Genomic DNA, 18,018 nt, shown 5'->3' with positions numbered 1-18,018 from the left:
ATACCACCAATTGTTTGTGGTATGCCCTTATAACACTAACTGCTTGGAACACGAACCATTTATGGTAATGGCACATCATAGACGATTATTCGTGGACCAGTCATACCAGACGGTTCTAGCTTATGAACCATGTGGGATACCGCCAGTGACGAGGCACCAATGATGGGCCGCTCTATATTGTGTTGTGTGTAACTGGTTAGAGTATTGACACGAGATATGTTGCCGAGTTTGATCCAATGGGTATAATTCTAGAGGTGATGCGTACATATACTGAATCAGGAGTCAATTTTAGAGTAAAGAAAGATTTGTTTTGTTTTGTTGTAACTGGACCTATTGCAATAGTACATAATTAATTGTTCTGTTGTGTTGCAGACATGACGCAAACTCCCTTGTTTGGTGCTCAAACCAAGGTCAGTGGTCAATGGAACAACACAGCCTATCAATGGGAACTTCTATTGTCATTATGTTGAAGAAATCGAGTTCTTATAGCAATATTTATGCCGAATCTCGTTTCCATGATCTTGAAAAACAATTGACAAATGAGTTTGGAGAATGATAAAGTTTATTTTGCAACTGAAAATATTTATCCACGTTATAAGATACTCCACACCACATACTTATAACATTTAAAGCAAAAGAAGATTATAAGGTCACTCCCAATGCTCTATCTTGGTTTATGTCGTAGACATTAAATGTACTTTCATTAGCAAAAGAAGGAGCGGGAAAATTCAAACTATACTCAAAATTCAAAATATAAGAAACAATAAAATGTGCTTTGGCAAAGCGTCATCAGTATATGTTCTTACATTTATCTATTGGTCATAGAGATCTCTTTATATACAAGCTATAGATATTATGCATTGGGAGCTTGTTTCTAATAATGTATTTCTTATACTCTCTCTTGAAAGAAATAGTTATATACATCATGCATTAGGAGTGGTCTAATAGTACTTCTAATTGGTGGCGCCAGAGCAGAGGAATCATTTGAATCTTTTCCATAAATTCGGTAGATTATACTGGAAACTCTGGTATGTCCGTTAGATTCACATCCTCTGCCATCCCATTCAAATGTCACCATGCCTTTAGCCCTTCACCCTTCCAAGCCACTGGATCAAGAACGAAAGCCAGAGTTCTTGCACTGAATACTGCAAAAGAGAAAAATCACTATGGCAAAAGCGCAACTCATCGGAGCTATCCATTTTTCAATCCAACGGTCACGGGCACCAGAATGGTGCAACACTGTGCTCCTACCATTTGAATGGGACGGCAGAGGACGTGCTTCCTTGTTGAGAGTAGTTTGATTAGCTCATTGCTACTGACAAACAGGAAAAGATGGAAAAAGGCTTTGATCTGGACATGCATATCACCGATTACTAGGAAAGTTGGCAACCACACTATAAAAAACATAGCTTTGACAACATATTCCTGTAACACATTAAAAAATATGTTACAAAAAAATATTGCAGTAACACATCAAACGTGTTATAAAGGTAGGCTATAACACATGCATCATGAGATTCAAAATGGTGTTGCAATGAAAGGGGTATAGAAATACATAGAAAAGGTGTTACAAAAAGAAGCGCTATAGAAATGCATAATATGCGGGAAAGTTATAGAAAAAATGTTAAAAAAGAAACGCTATAGGAACACATAATATGCAGGAAAGCTATAGAAAAGGTGTTAAAAAAGAAGCGCTATAGGAACACAAAATATGCAGAAAAGCTATAGACAGTATGTTACAAAAAGAAGCGCTATAGGAACATATAATATGTAGGAAAGCTGTATAAAAGGTGTTACAAAAAGAATCGCTATAAGAACACATAATATGCAGCAAAGCTATGTAAAAAAATAGAAAAAATGCATGCTACATAAAAAATATGTTACTACTACCTATAGTAACATATATCATATGTATTGCTATAGTTTAGATGTAACACCTTTTATTACATATAGAAACAACTATTATGTGCGACAATAGACTCTATCGTAGTAACATAGGTAACAAGTACACATATCAAATATGTTACTACAAACCTCTGTAACACATTTATTGATATATAGTAACACATATGTGTGTTACTACATCCCTGTCCTGACGTAGTGCCAATACCAACAACCTTTCATGTCCTACGCATGCCCTAATACTTAACTGAGCAATCGCGTAACGAAGATCACTTTATTTTGAGTATTTTAGTAACTGGATATTGTATATATATATATATATATATATATATATATATATATATATATATAAAGTCAAAGCAATCTTTATTATATAAAATATGAGTTGGTGCTCGCATCATATCTTCTCCTACTCTCATTACATCTAATAAAAGCCTCTAAAATTCGAATAATTTAGTCACTTTTGCCATCCATCATCGTCATTCAGCCTCCTCATCTCGTTACTGGCTACGGATATAGAACATGTTTCACTAATAAAAATAAATAAAAAGTTATGAGAAAAATTAGCAGATAATCTATTCCTCCTTTTTTGATCACATTTGATATCAAATTACAGCATCACTCCTAACGTATTCATTCGGCAATACTCTCATGATGCATCTATATCTTCATACCTAGAATTTGTGCTTGATGTTTCCGTATCCAATAATTGTGTTTTCGCTGCAATGCACAAATACTTAGGTAGTATAACTTAAATGTAACTAATTTAACAGGATAAGTAATATAGCCAATTCAATTACACCAATGCTAATTGCAAAGAGCTGACTCGAATAAAGTTCTTGTACTCCATCTAGTCTAAAATAGAAGTTAAGGAGGTTAGTTTTAGTTTGAAGATAGATGTATTTTTTATTACTAGGAGATATTTCCAAAGTAGTGTTAACTCTCCCTTGAACTCGTCTACAAGAAAAGATCTAAAATGAGTAATTAAAGTTTAAAAAGTTTAATAAGACCTTATCTAAAAGGTTATGTATTTGTGACTGGCGGGAGTATATATTCTTAAGGTCTTTCACAACATTTAAGAGCATGTTAGGAATTTGGATTTGAGGGATACTGATTTAACGTGAAAAAACCCTCAAATACAGAGATAAAAAATGATGGGAGACAAGTCTGTATTATGATGGCTCAAGGTACAAATTACATGGGCGACCCATATTTATAGGTCCTAATGGAACGTATCCGACTAAAACTCTATCTGTTATTTGAGGCATAATATCTTAACAAATCTCTCATCGACTCAAAATCCCTATAAATATGCTCTTGAACAAATTGTCTCCAAACCCCTGAAGGCCTAAACAATGACTATGATCACTTAATTCTTTAAACACTTCATACGAAGTCAAATTGAGCAAATAACCAATAGGTCCCAACACACAGCTATCAATAAAGCAAACAAACAATCTAGGTCTTAACTAATTCATAACCCTAGCAAAAGTAGTTTGTGCAACTGACCTTTTTATCCAAATTGTCATCAAAATACATAAGTCAAAATATCACCTGTGGTGCTGAATAAAAATTCAGTGAAGAACTCATCTCATGGAATCATATATGGTCTACCTGGAATACAAAACTCAGCAAACAACGCTCTTACAAGAGCAAATTGCATGTGTGACCATAACGTACACAAAACTGACTGTCATAAAGAATATGAATTCCATGACATGGTCATTAGTTGGTCCGGCGAAACAATAGTCTGAATAAAGGCAAAATGTGCAATTATCAGAGTAGAAAACCTCTGCTATAGACCTCTGTAGTCACGAGCGGACATATCCATCTCTCTGTAGTCACGAGCGCACTACTCTATCTCTAAAACAACAAGAACATACTTAATATCATACCAAACATTGTAGTATCTATGTAGCATACTTCGTATATTAGACCTCTTTGAATGAGCAAAAATAACAAAGCCAGGTTGCATCTGTAGTATCTATTAGGGAAAAAACCTCTTTTGCACTCAGAATCCTCCACCTTGAACTCAATTCATAGCGAAATCTTCACTTTCAAATAACAAACTCTAATGAGTATTCATAATTCAAGCCATCAAGCTGACATGAACGATGTTGTTGAAACATCCATAATAATTAACTCAAAGCAATCAAATAAAATATTAATCTAATCTCTCATCAAACTAGTGTATCTCATCAGCGTGTAGAATGACCCAAATATAATAGCAGCAAGGAGTAATGAAACATACCATCAGTAGAAGAAGAAGATATAATCATCAATCAGCTGCAAGATGGAGTGTTTGACACACTACCAAATATATAACCCTCCTTCAAAACTAATAGAAATCACCATATGAATATGGAATAAAACAAACCTGCATGAAAGAACACGCAAATTTGTGTTGCTTGGTTGCTTGATATCGTCCTTGGTGTAAATCTTTGGGTGCACGTAGAAATTTGTGTTGCTTGGTTGCTTGGTCCATCTCCTTTACCTCGCGTCTCTCTATTCCCCTTCTGCCCTCCTTTCACCTTCTTCGAGATCCTAGGGTTTCTCAACACGTGAGGAGTGCAGGAAGACCTTGCCTCGGTGTCATCAACCATATCCCCAGGGGGCGGACTCACCTTTGGACAAATGTGTACATATTTACATCCAATATATTATGCAAAAAGTCAGTAATTTTGGTAGATATAATACATGTAAGTATCGATAGTTTGCTCTGATTATGCAGTTTTGAGCCTAAAATTGTGAAATATACTGCATTGTCTAAAACCTCACAACTCCAATTTGTTTACTTCTTTTAACAAGAAGAACTTCATAAAACTTGCTCAATTTCGTTTAAAGGACTTCTCAAACATAGATTTGATGCATCTACCCTACCATCATGCACACTTCATTGTTAATATTGATAGCGATTAAAGGTGTTGGGGGATACCTTGACCCTAGGATGTCAGAAAAAGACATGTAGCCCTGGGGAATATGCCTACATGGAAAATTTCAATGATGTACAATGTCACTACAGTGTAAGGTTATGGCTATGATAGGCTAGAAAAGGGGAATAACCCTTAATTTTGTACTATGTCACTGCTTCATGAAAATATAAAAAGGTAGAAGCGGTATTTACCCCCATCTTCTTGCTCAACATAAGAGGGGGAGGGTTGGCAAAGAGAGATACCCCTCCTTCCATTTGCTCACCCATTTTCTCTCTCTACTCATATCTCTCATAATCTAGTTCATTTCGTATAGAAGGTGTAGCATAACACTACCTATTTGTTGTTCTTTGGAACAACAAAAGGTTTATAAAAGTGAAACTTATTGTCAAGCTTACCTACATTCTAGTTTCAAACAAAGAAGTATCTAGCGTACACCCAATTTTATCCATATCAAGTTAAATTGTAATTTTCCTTAATATATTTGGTTGTATGGATCTTTAGTTCTTTGTTATTATGGACTAATCCTTTGGTGCTATGTACACCTAACTGTAAAGTTCTAGGCACGCCATTGATAAGATGTCTAGAAGTATTGTATCATTAATGTCAAGTTCTTCACTTAATGCACTACATGAAAAATAGACAAAGGAGATACGAAATTAGTGATGGATCGTAAAATGACCCGTCACTGATGACTAATAGTAATGGATCATAATTATGACCTGTCACTTATAACTAGTCATCAGTGACGGGTCATTCTAGATCATCATTAGTGACGAGTCAACTTGTGACCCATCACTAATAACTTGTCATAAGTGACGGATCATCATAGGCCAGTTATGAGTGACAGATCTCTCTGAACCCATCACTTATGACTTATCATTAGTGATGGATTTCCCTAGGCCAATCATAAGTGACGGGTTATAACATGACCTGTCACTTATGACAAGTCATAAGTGACGGGTGTTGTTATGACCCATTACTGATGACTCAGCTCTATCAACACTCTCTGATCTCTTGCAAATCCTCTGATGAGTTCTACTCAAATTGACCTGGTGTGTTTGCCAGCTTGTCACCGGACCTTCCAACGATCTCTTCTGAAATTTAGCGCTCATGCTGAAAATAGGTGATGGGTGATACTCTTCACCCATCACATATAATAATATAGGCGAACTATAATAATTTCATGAGAGCAGTTGTTTCATCAAAATATATTTTGTTCATGTATGCATTCCAGGCACAGGAGTTAGCCTTTGTATATATTACTAGCTAACAACTAAACTAGCACACACAAATCTACATACCACAAAAAAGCATACTCATGTACATACCTACAGAACAGAAGCCATAAAAAGCCAAGGCCAGTATCTAACAGAAGAAAGCGGTAAAGTACTATGAAAAGAGGGGTGAAAAGAGATGGAATAAAAGAGATAGAATTAAGACAAAGTTAAACGTACTGTATTCACATTTTTATATTTTTCTGTTATGTTTCTCACCTCAACAGCACTAGAATAGAAACCACTATATATTTCGGCTCAAGTTTGATGTAAGAGATGATGGCTATGGTCATAAATGCGCGTTTCAAAAATGGTGTAGAAACTTTAGGGGAAGAGAACTTAATCTTCCAGGCCAAATTTAGTCTAAAAAAATTTGCTGAACCCAACAAAGTGGGGGAATGGATATAACTTTTTTTTAGATGTTCGTAGAGTAAAAAAATGTTAAAATCGGAGTTGTATGCAAAAAGTTATACCCGTTTTACCGAAGGCACTCCGAATCACCTATTGGTAAAAATCGTCAATAGTGGCAAGTCAAGATTATAACCCATCATTATTGTACAGTCATTAGTGATGGGTCACGATTGTATAGTCTGGCTTCATCAAAACGTATGTGAGGGTGTGGTGGTAAGGGGGTTGCGTGGGCGAGGGGATGTCGTGGGTTCGATTCCCACAGAACGTAGAGTATAAAAACAGTGTGAAAAATAGCAAGTGGTCCATGGCGAGTGGTGATGGCCTCTGCATTGGGATGACTAGTAACCCGTTCAAAAATGTGAAAAATGTTCATCGGTCATTAGTGATGGGTCAAGATTACGACCCGTCACTTATAACAAGTCATAAGTGACGGATTATGACCCATCACTGATGACCTTCATAAGCGGCATGTCACTATTAACCCGTCACTTATAACTAATCATCAGTGACGTGTTCGGGGTGACGAGTACGGGACCTGTTATCTATAACGATTATCACACGTCACTGAAGACATTTTTTCATGTAGTGATGTGCTTTTTGACTGGACTCTTGATTCACCTCCCATCTCACCCCTTAGTTCTCTTATCCATTTCAATTCACACTATCCATGTAGTATAGGTGACTTATTGTTCTTTGCTTCATTTGTCTGTTTATTGTGGTGTATATACCCTTATCAATTCAGAGATATTCTGACTCACTATAGAGGGGATTGGCATAGGCTTGAGGCGGAGGTACAAGGTCTTGATAGGAGTTGCTTAGATTCCACTCCCACACCATTCATATTTGTTGTGGATGATCTCTGTATGATCTTTCCATCAACCTTGACTATCAAACGACTAGTCCCAATAGGAGTTGCCTTCACGTCAGGATCTACTAAGAGTCAGTAATGAGTGTGATCATAACAGCCTTCAAATTGCACTGCACACCTATGCTTGCCAAAGCAATAGATAGGTAATTGACTATGGAAACATCAAAGTTCTTTTTTTTGTCAATCCTTAAAAGACATTACTTTCCATGTCTTTTCTCGATTTTGTACTAAACTACCCATTTAATCTAGGGAAAATTTTCTTTTTGCCATTGAAAAGGAGTGAATCCTTCCTTCTTCCACTGAAAAGTGTTATTTCTCCTTTTTACCATTATTTCATCAGACCTTATTTTTCTTTTGCCATCGTCATGCGGTCAGACCACTTTGACCATTTTCTGGAGGTGAGGGGCAGGTTGTAGGACAAGAATGCCCCTGGCTAGAGTTTGACCCATGTGAAGCCAATGAAGTTTCAGAACCGGCTCAAAACTCCCCATCCCTTTCCTTTTAACAGCTATAGAGATTTGAGTTTGTAGCTTGTTGGAGCATGAAGTTTTGTCGTATGTTGCATTTTGAAATTGATGTAATGAGTGATGATTGGATTCTAAGTTTCAGATTTTCATTTGTTCCTAATCACTAGTTCAACATGAAACAACAAGAAAGAAAAACACAAGATTTAGAATCATAAATGCCATTCGTGACTTAGTTTAACATCACAGATACATACGTGGATATATATACAACAGACATGATAAAGTTTGATACCAAGGATATAGTGAGCACCCAAAATAATCCCTAACAGTAAAGAACATGGTTTGGTCATCCAAGATTGAGCTGTCTTTTGCTCCTTGTGCCAAATGTTAGGCTGCCAAGAACTTCGCCACCCTTTTCTGCGGCGTAGGTGAAGTTGCTTCTCCAGTAGTGCTTGGAGAGATTGTTTTTGCATTCTTCCCTCACTAAGCACTAGTTCCACTCTTTCTCTTTATGCCTCTTTTTTTAATTGGGGCTTTGCTTGAGCTACCAACAGAAACAATAAGGAGTGTTAATCTTGGTGAAGAGAAAAAAAGAAAGAAGAGAAAATGTTATAGAATTTACCTTGGTGAACTAGCAATGGCAGAGTTTGTAGCATCAATTTGTGAGAGGCCATCTAGAGGAACTGTTTTCTTGCAATTTTTGCTAAAGTGGCCCAACTTACCACAAGTTTTGCATTTTCTCTTTATTTTTCCCTTTTCATTTGATCCTTTAATTCTACAAGTTCTTGGTCTACCAGGTGGCCTCTTAATAAGTGGAGGGTGCAGCTTGAACCCAAGGTCAACATCTGGCCATTGTTCCTTCCCAACCAATATAGGGATCTGACCTGCATAAGTTAACTGGTACGTTTGCACTAAGTAGTAATGATCCACATGTTTATCCATATCACTTTTATTCCTCATGTATGTGATGAATGCTAATGCGTGAAGACATGGCAAACCTGTCACTTGCCACTGCCTACATGAGCACTCCCTTGATTTCAAGTTCATAGTGTGTCTCCATTTCTCAACATGGCCAGTCCTTTTGTAGAAAGTCTTGCCACACACTTTTGCATCATGGTCCTCACCCCTGTGTATTAGAAAACTTAGATTGTGACTCTTTGCATTTAGCTCCTTTATGACACTAGGTATTATGAGGTGGCCACAAATTTTCATCAAATAAATCTCCCCTAAACCTCTTGCTGAAGTTTGCCACTAGGTGCCGCATGCACTCCCTATGCTCAACTTGCTTGAACACCTTCTCTCGCAATTTCTAACCCTTTTCCTGCATCTGTATGGATTGCTAGTCCTGGAATATCACCTATGACAGCATGCAAGTTCTTCAAGAACCATTCCCAACTATCCTTATTTTCATATTCTAGAATTTCATAAGCAATAAGAAATAGCCAGTTGTGCCCATCTACTGCAGATGCTGCAGCCAACTGACCATCGAATTTGCTTGTGAGTGATGTAGAGTCTATACTCAAATATGGCCTACATCCTTGTAGGAACCCATCAATACAAGCCTTGAAACATACAAACAATCTTCTGGAGTACCTCTTACCTCTGATTACTTCATAGTCAATCTCCACAACACCTCTTGGTGACACCCTCTCAACTTCTTCCTTGAAACCATACATTTTTTGGAATCCTTCATCCCACTTGCCTTCTAGCCTCTCTAGAGCCAAGTCCTTCCCCTTGAATACCCTCTGGTAAGGCACAAGTATAGTGTACTTCGCTTTAATCTTCTTCTCCATGCTTTTTGCCCAAGTGATGGATCTTCTCTAAGCCATTCAGCAACTACTTATACCACCCACTTCCTCTTGGCATTTTTCACTTTTGCACTTCTTGTTGTACTTGCATAGTCATGAGCTTCTGGGACCATCTTCACCTGCATGCAACAAACATGACATCAATTAATTGGATTGCTTTTTTAGTTCAATAGAAACATTGCAATTACAAAGTACCTATAATGTGTGGCCATTTTTCATTGTTGATGCATAAATCCTCCACTTGTAACCTTCTTGAGAACAGGAGGCCCTAAATCTATTAGGCTCACTCTTTTTAGTGTCATAAGAAATTCCTTTTTGATGGCATAATGTGCAAGAGCAATCAAAAATTCATCTACAGATGGAAATATAGTCCCTACATCCATGCTTGGGTTTTCCCTATCATAGTGTATCACAGGGTATTCAAAGTCCTCAAATGCTCTCACCCTATCTTCATCCTCCTCAACTTTCTCATCCTTCTGTGGTATACCAGGTGGTAATGCAGGGTTCAGGTTGTATAATAGGAGCTACAGGTGGTTCAACATGAGTTGGTTCTGCAGATGCCACAACAGCAACATGTGGAACAATAACACCATGTCCTACAACAGGAACATGTGCTTCACTATCTGAGTGCATGCCTCATCATCTAGACCTACATGACCATCCTACATGCCATCCTCTGGATTCCCAGGAACCTTCTTCACTTTGGAACTGCTAGGTTCATTGGGTTTGCTTTGCTTGCTTGGCTTACTAGCTTCAACTCGTCGACTGGCCACATCAATTTGGCTTGGTTGAACCAAGCTAGGAGTAAGAGTTGCTGATCCCTCAGGCCAAATGGTAGCATCTATTGTCTTATCACTAGAGTGGATGTCAAACATGTGCATCAGGTCAGCATCACTATTAACATCATAGAATACCTTCTGCACACTATCAAAGTATTGCATGCTAGCAGCAAAGATTACTCCCCAAGGCCACTTGTCCCATATTTCCTCAATAAAATCATTGCGATTTTTCAAATCTCTGTCTACCGCATGCTCGATCAAGAAAAAGCTATAATCAACCCTACCACCAGGACACACAGCAATCCTAATCTTCAGCCGAAACACTGAAGCCTCATCCATCCTAAGCCAAAAAACCACATCGAGCACGAATAAGCATGATATCTAACAAAGTGACTCCATGGATGGCATCTAGCAGATGGGAATGTCAAATACATACCGTTCTGATAGCGCTTCCCTTTTCATCTTCATGCCACTAGGACTCCTCGAATTTGGGGGGGTGATTTGCCAGTGCTCGATTCCTTGCCAGTTGCGTGGGAGGCAAGAAGGTAGCAAGGTCTCACCGCCATCTCATGTCACGCCATGGAGTTCACCGGCGCCGCACTCCAGGGTGGCCTGTGTCGAGGGTGGGTTCATGGAGGAGGGGCACCTTAGGTCAAAGAAGCCATGGTACTAAGGAAGGTAGCGGTGGAGGTGGTGGCGAGGGACCTGGCCAAGCTCTAGGCCATGGGTCTTGTCACTGGGGACGCTCAATTTAGGGGTGATTCAGGGGGAAGGGAGAGGAGGGGACAAAATTTCTATGGTTTACAATTTGGGCACGGTTCGGCTGAGGCTCTGCTTGATGGCGTCAATGGCGTGCGAAGGGAAAAAGAAAGATGTCATATGTGTCAGACCCTCTTTCATAGGCACAACCTGCCCCTCACCTCTAGAAAATGGTCCTGACCGCACGACAACGGCAAAAGAAAAATAAGGTCTGATAGAATGATGGTAAAAAAGAGAAACATCATTTTCAGTTTCAGAAGGAATTTCGCTCCTTTTCAATGGGAAAAGGAAAATTTTCCCTTTAATCTATTGCTATTGTCAACCTTTTCTTGAAGTTGTGACTGGTGATGGTGATGGAGCGCAACCTGATTGTTGAGTATGGGCAAGGTTTTATCCAGTTTAACTTAATTTCTAGCAAAACCTTATGGTTCGGAGTCTGCTACTCTTTAGACGTTCTTCGCAGAAGTTCATCTAGACTGTAACGAGTAAGAAGATGTGTACCTTGCTGCCCTCTGCTAGAGGATGACCATGGTATGCATATCTCTTTGTTTCATACTTTGATTTTTCTTCTTCGTATATTGCTACGTGATTATAAGACTGTAACATGTTGAATATTTCAGGTTACTGTTTTGGGTGCAGTACTCGGGCTGAGCTTCTTAGGCACCCTAGCAGTGGCAATTTCCTTGGTGGACACGAGGACGTGGATTTCTGATTCACGGACTCGTCAGGGGATGACAAACATGACGAGGGTAGCTCAAGGAGCGAGAGTGGTGCGGTAGCACTCGGGATGGCATACTGGATGAGAGGGAAGAAAATTCTATATGACTATATCCAGAAAGACCTTTGTGAGATTTTATCTATACCATTCATTCCGTGATCCAATAGCTAGATAGAAGAGGAGAGAGAGTGGACATATATCATTACAGGGGAGATGATCTTTTGTAGGACCGAATCCTATAGAATTTGGTTCCAGATGAGAATGCCCCACATGGCAAACATAGATGATGAGAGAGTAGTGAGGATGATGATCTGGCATATAGGCATAGTTTGTAGCTAAACTCAATGTATTTATGTTACGCAGAAATGATATGCAGTAACAAGTATGATCAGCTAATAAACGCAATTCATAGGTAGCAAAAGATTTGCACTGGTTATCTCTAATCTAAATCTAAGTTCTCTCTAAATGATCTGGCAGGTGTGCATTCTGTGCTGATTGCAGCATGGAAGCCCATGGCGTCTCAGGCTTTGGATAGCTTCATTTACAGTGAGTGACTCATTTGGCAATGGCAGAGAAGGCCTGCGCGAACGCATCCTGTAGCCAGAATGGAAGAAAAAAAAAAAAGAACCCAGAATCTCTTGTTCTGTAGATCAGCGCCTTATCCATTGGGCCATGTAGTCTTCACATGCATTTTTTTATGTTTTACTTAAAAACACTTATAACTAACAAATGACAAATCTGCCATTTACTTTTCCCAATCCTAGGATCAGCATTCACCAGCAGCAATGATAATTCTTAACATTATACCACAAGTATCGGGTGCTGTTAAACGCCTAGGCACACTATAGCAATCCATATCATGGTTCTCTGAACATTCATGTGATTGACCACCGTCAGAAAGCAATGTGGCGTTCATCTTTCCTGACAACTACATCACCACCGGTCAGTAAGCAATATGAAGATCGTATCCAATAATGCACTATCAGTTCCTTTTTGTGGAGATGACCAGAGAAAGAGCATAGCGCGATCGCTGCCGTAGAGAGATCAACACCGAGAAATGGACACATTATTCTCAAATAACCTCTTTTTCAAAACAAAATGTTGATCCAGCAATGCAAGGTCACACAGACACAATTCATGCATGCATGATTTATTTGTTTTATTTGAAAACATTCATGCGTGCATGAGATCATCTTAAACTCGCACGCCCACGGTTGCTCGTGCGCAGCATTCCAAACTCCAATGTAACAAAATCAGCAGCAGCAAGTAACAAAAGCGTTAGCTGTATTCACAGGAAGCAAGGACGTGCTGATATCCAGAACCACTGTTCAGCTCAGACCGACCAAGTCTCTAGTTCACACAACTGAACATACTAGAGTACAGTTATATGAAGTTATATGATTATATCTACAGACTAGTGTTCAGAATCATCAGCAGCATTCCAGAGAACGGAATCATCTGCAGTAATTAACAAAAGCATGAAGATTATTCACATGCTTATTAGGAACTTATTATAATGGTAGAAGATTATTCACAGAAATAGAGGAAAGAAAAGGAAAGAGCTATTGTTCAGATTCAGAAGTAAATACATTCTCTGAAGCTAAGTAAAGGTTTCTGGATAGAGCTATTGTTCAGATTTAGAAGTACAAAAATGAAACAGAGAATACAAAACTGAACTTCACTGAGCAAGATCATTCATCATGTATGTAAAAATACATAACATGATAAGAGCCCAACATAACATAAAGTATATATATGAACTTGCAATAATGAACCATAAGTGCATAAACAACAAGATCATTCATCATGTATGTAAAAATACAGTACTGAACAGTATGTTGGTAGAGTGAAAAAAATTGCTCTCAGATTGATCTATACAGCTGGCTCCAGAACTAAAAGCTCTGCTCCCAAGCTGATCACAAAACACATCAAGAATTGGGCATATAGCTAAGATCACACCTAAAAACTGAACTTGCCATACATTCTCTGAAGCTAAGTAAAGGTTTCTGGATAGAGTGAAAAAAATTGCTCTCGGATTGATCTATACAGCTGGCTCTAGAACTAAAAGCTCTGCTCTCAAGCTGATCACAAAACACATCAATATCGTTCCCAGGTTATTTCAAGCCTTGGATAAGCAGTGCCATCATCAAGTATTTCTGCTTCATACACAACCAAGGAGGTAGGTTGTAAATACTGAGAACAACTGGCCAAATATTGTGCCTGCTGCTCATGTTCCCAAAAGGATTCATCCCGTCCGTACTTAAAGCAAACCTTATATTCCTCGGTTCTACACCAAAATTATCAAAGATCGTGTCGATGTTTCTCCACTGGGGAGAATCGGCAGGGTGCCTTAGCTCTCCATCTTGCTTGCGGCCCTCTGAGTGCCAGCACAACAATTCAACATCTTTTCAATTCGCAAACAGACGCTTAAGACCCAGAATTATAGGCAGACACCACACCACCTTAGCAGGAATCCCTTTCTGCACTTCATCGTCGTCTGATTGACTCTTACGCTTGTATCGGGATGCTTTACACACTGGACATGATTGCAAGTCTGATAGATCTTTACGGTATAGGATACAATCGTTCGGACATGCATGTATCCTTTCTACATCTATCGCCAATGGACAAAGAACCTGCTTTGCTTCGTATGTATTTTTGGACAGCTCGTTTCCATCTAGAAGCATATCCTATAAGAGTTCTAATAGCGTCGTGAAACTCTTGTCCGACCAACCATCGCTTTCTTTCAATTTAAGCAGTTCAAGCACGGATGACAACTTTGTGTATTTCGGTTTACATCTAGGGAACAACGACTTCTCTGAGTCCTCCATCAAGCACATGAATCTGTTAAAGTCTCTCTCAGTCCTCAAGTTCACGTCTGCATTGGTCAGCATCTGATCCAACCTATCATCGTCGCCTGCAGCACGACAGTCGTCATCATCTGCACCAAATTCCTCATCATCTTCTCTTCTTACGTCGACTTCAGGTTCTTCGACGATACCAACGTCTTCATGTAACACATTCTGCTCTACACCATGTTTGGTCCAACTTGTGTAGTCCAGTTTGAAGCCCCTGATAATCAAGTGCGCTTGGATCTGTAGGGCTGCGTTTTGTCTAAGAAAGGATCTTTCATTTCTACAATCGCAGCAAGGATAATATATAAATTCAACATCCTTCTCCAATCGATCCTCCTCAGCAGCTTCTAGAAAAGTTGTCACACCATCAAGGTACCCTTGGTTCGTATGAGAACCGTACATCCAGCCACGATCCATCTATAATATACAAAGTAATTTAATATCAAATCAACCTAATAAAATAGAGCAACCAATATTTTCGTCAAAAAAATAGAGCTACAATGCATGCATGCATGAATGAACCATACAAATAACAATTAATTCGAAAGTAATTAATGATTACCATTATATTAATTATATACATGAATATCTAAAATAAGGGCAAACATTAATTCAAAACTTGCCGTTAAATACTATAGTTATTGATAATTTTATGTTTATATACCAAAAATCCAAAATTTATCTAAATTAACACTAGATTAAAGCTAGCTATTTATACTATCACATAATTAAACCTTCATCTATACTTTGAGCTTCATATATACCTAGAACAACTAATATATTCTAGATCATCCTGAAAAAAAATCTAAGTCTAGATATACATATAGTTAATCTCTTAAGATTAAATTAGAACACAAATCTACATCATCTAATAAATAGAACAAAACTATGATAATATGGAAAAAATCTAGATCAAGATCTAGATTTATATCTAGCTAACTCTCCAAACCAAAATCTAGACCATCTAAACTAAAATAGAGCATAACGCTTACCTTGGAGTAACAAATGCCAATGAATCTTCAAGTTTTCACCGAAATCTAACAATTTTTTTTGGTTAAAATCGCCCTCTACAAAAGCTGTGCACAAACACTTCACTATCCTGTGCCACTGTTCTGCTTCGATTCAGAGGTAGGGAATGATGTACTGCTAATAATACAGACGACTTCATCTTCAGAGCTGTCTGTACTAAAGTATCCCACCTCCCTCCAGATATTTTCTTAGACGGCTCTTGGTTGGAGCCGTCTCTGATATTCTTTTTAGTATAGACGGCTCAAAGTACGAGCCGTCTGTATTAATATTACAGACGACTCCAATTAGGAGCTATCTGTGATACTGGTTTTATTATAGACGGCTCGTAATTAGAGACGTCTGTAATATTTAGGAACCGTCTGTACTAAAAGTATCCCGCCCGTCCCGGAGGGGTCTACTCATTATCACATACGGTTCTTATTTAGAGCCGTATGTGATAATATTTGCATATACGGCTCCACAGTAATCATCTATAAGAGGCGTCCTACTAAATCATTTCTGTAGTAGTACCGGTTTCGGGGAGAGCAGGGACGTAGCAGCGCCGCACAAGAACGGCTTAGAAGGGCTCGATGCGGAGCTCCGCGAGGTGCCGCAGCGGCGTCGGCGTGAGGAAGAAGGGCTCCGGCGCCATGGTCGCGGGCGCTCGGGGGCGGTTGGTTTGTTTCGTTTAGGTTGGGCGTGCTGTACGTTGCTTTGATCGCTTTTATAGTGCAGTGATTCTCTGTCAGCAGGAGCACGAGGATGTTGGCCGGAAGGAGTCAGAGTGGGCACCTATACTTTCAACTAGAACGAATGTCAACGTACAACCCAAAATCAAAAGCCATACATCCAAGACCTTATACTTCCAACTCGAGTATTTTGGTTTTCATCTAAAGAGTTCACAGTTGAAACTCAAGATTTGGTTTTTACTCTACCTCTTTATTTTCAACACGAGATCCAAACTTTACAGTGCAATTCCTTGAAAAACATGCAAGCACTGGTGAAAAAAACGTGATCTTTAGATAGCTTACCTTGTTCCTGGTGAATAAAACGTGATCTCTACCCTCCTTCCTCCATAAGATAACCTTATCCCTGTGTAAATTCACATGCAAACATAGTTGCAGCAAATTCTTTTAAAATCGTAAAACAAAGGGGCAAAAAACATCCTATGCCAACCCATATAGTTGCAGTTGAGGTTTTCACCTGTAGAATGGACTTTAAACGGCCAGACTGAATGATAACATGGTCCAATGTTATACCAGATGGAAATAAGCTCTATGCATGCCCTGCATAAGGTAAAAGAAAATCAAATTTGCACATTTCTCAAAGCATGAAATAATGAAACAACAATACACATGAGAATATTCAACTGCCACCTTGCAGTAAAAATGCACTACAGAATTGCAGAACACAGTTCCTCGCCGCTGAGTCTATGAAGATAAAATCGTAATCATCTTTACTAATAATGAAAAGCATAATTTGCTCTACAAAATTACTGAGCAGAACCAAGCAACTGAATATTAGCAATCCAAGGTACATAATATCGAAGTCCTGCTCTTTTGGAGAGATGGGTTGGCCATGCAATACAAAATGTTTGTGTGTTGGGGGGAGGGGGGGGTACATTTCTTGATTTTAAAAGCATGCAGGCCACCTATCTTACCAGAGTAAGGTGCTCTGTAAAGCATGGCGAACACAGAATTTCTTCCGATTGCTCATTCTGCTATCTAATACATCCATTTAGACCACCAGGAAGAAAGATTCATGAGGCCATTACTCATCATAAATGGTCCTGCTGGCCCATTACATATCAAATAACAATTTCTACATAAACTAAACTTGCTAGGAAAAGAGGAAGGTGGTGCAATATGGCTGCAGTTCCTGAAGTGCCTGACCACTCAAGCTTTGTGTATCTAAAAAAATATATTTTGAAACAATGTAAGATTACCATTCAGAAATCACATGATCAATTGCGGATATGATAATTAAGATTAGACGGAGTACTTGTCACTGTTGCAGGAAGAACCACATGCAATTCCAGCCGATGGAACCATCAGGCATCAGCGACGACGTCGTATGGACAATTGGACACTGAGGTTGCCTCTTTTCAGGCTGTTGCATAACAAACCATGGTGAGGGCGGCAGCGACGGTGGAGGGCCGAGGCTCTATCAGCCCGCATGGCATGCCAATGCGCAGGGCGGGGAGCTCGCGGGTGGGAAGGTTGGTGCAGCGGAGGCA

At 39.0% G+C, this 18,018-nt stretch overlaps 1 pseudogene; it reads left to right on the top strand.

Moving 5' to 3' along the window:
* The first annotated feature begins 5,411 nt into the window (after positions 1-5,411).
* On the top strand, positions 5,412-12,473 carry LOC133907191 (uncharacterized; annotated as a pseudogene).
* The last annotated feature ends 5,545 nt before the right edge of the window (positions 12,474-18,018 follow it).

This window comes from Phragmites australis, chromosome 24 (assembly GCF_958298935.1).
Source record: "Phragmites australis chromosome 24, lpPhrAust1.1, whole genome shotgun sequence".
NCBI classification, from domain to species: domain Eukaryota; kingdom Viridiplantae; phylum Streptophyta; class Magnoliopsida; order Poales; family Poaceae; genus Phragmites; species Phragmites australis.
Note: the sequence above shows the minus strand (reverse complement) of the source record. Positions and strands in the feature narration are given on the sequence as shown.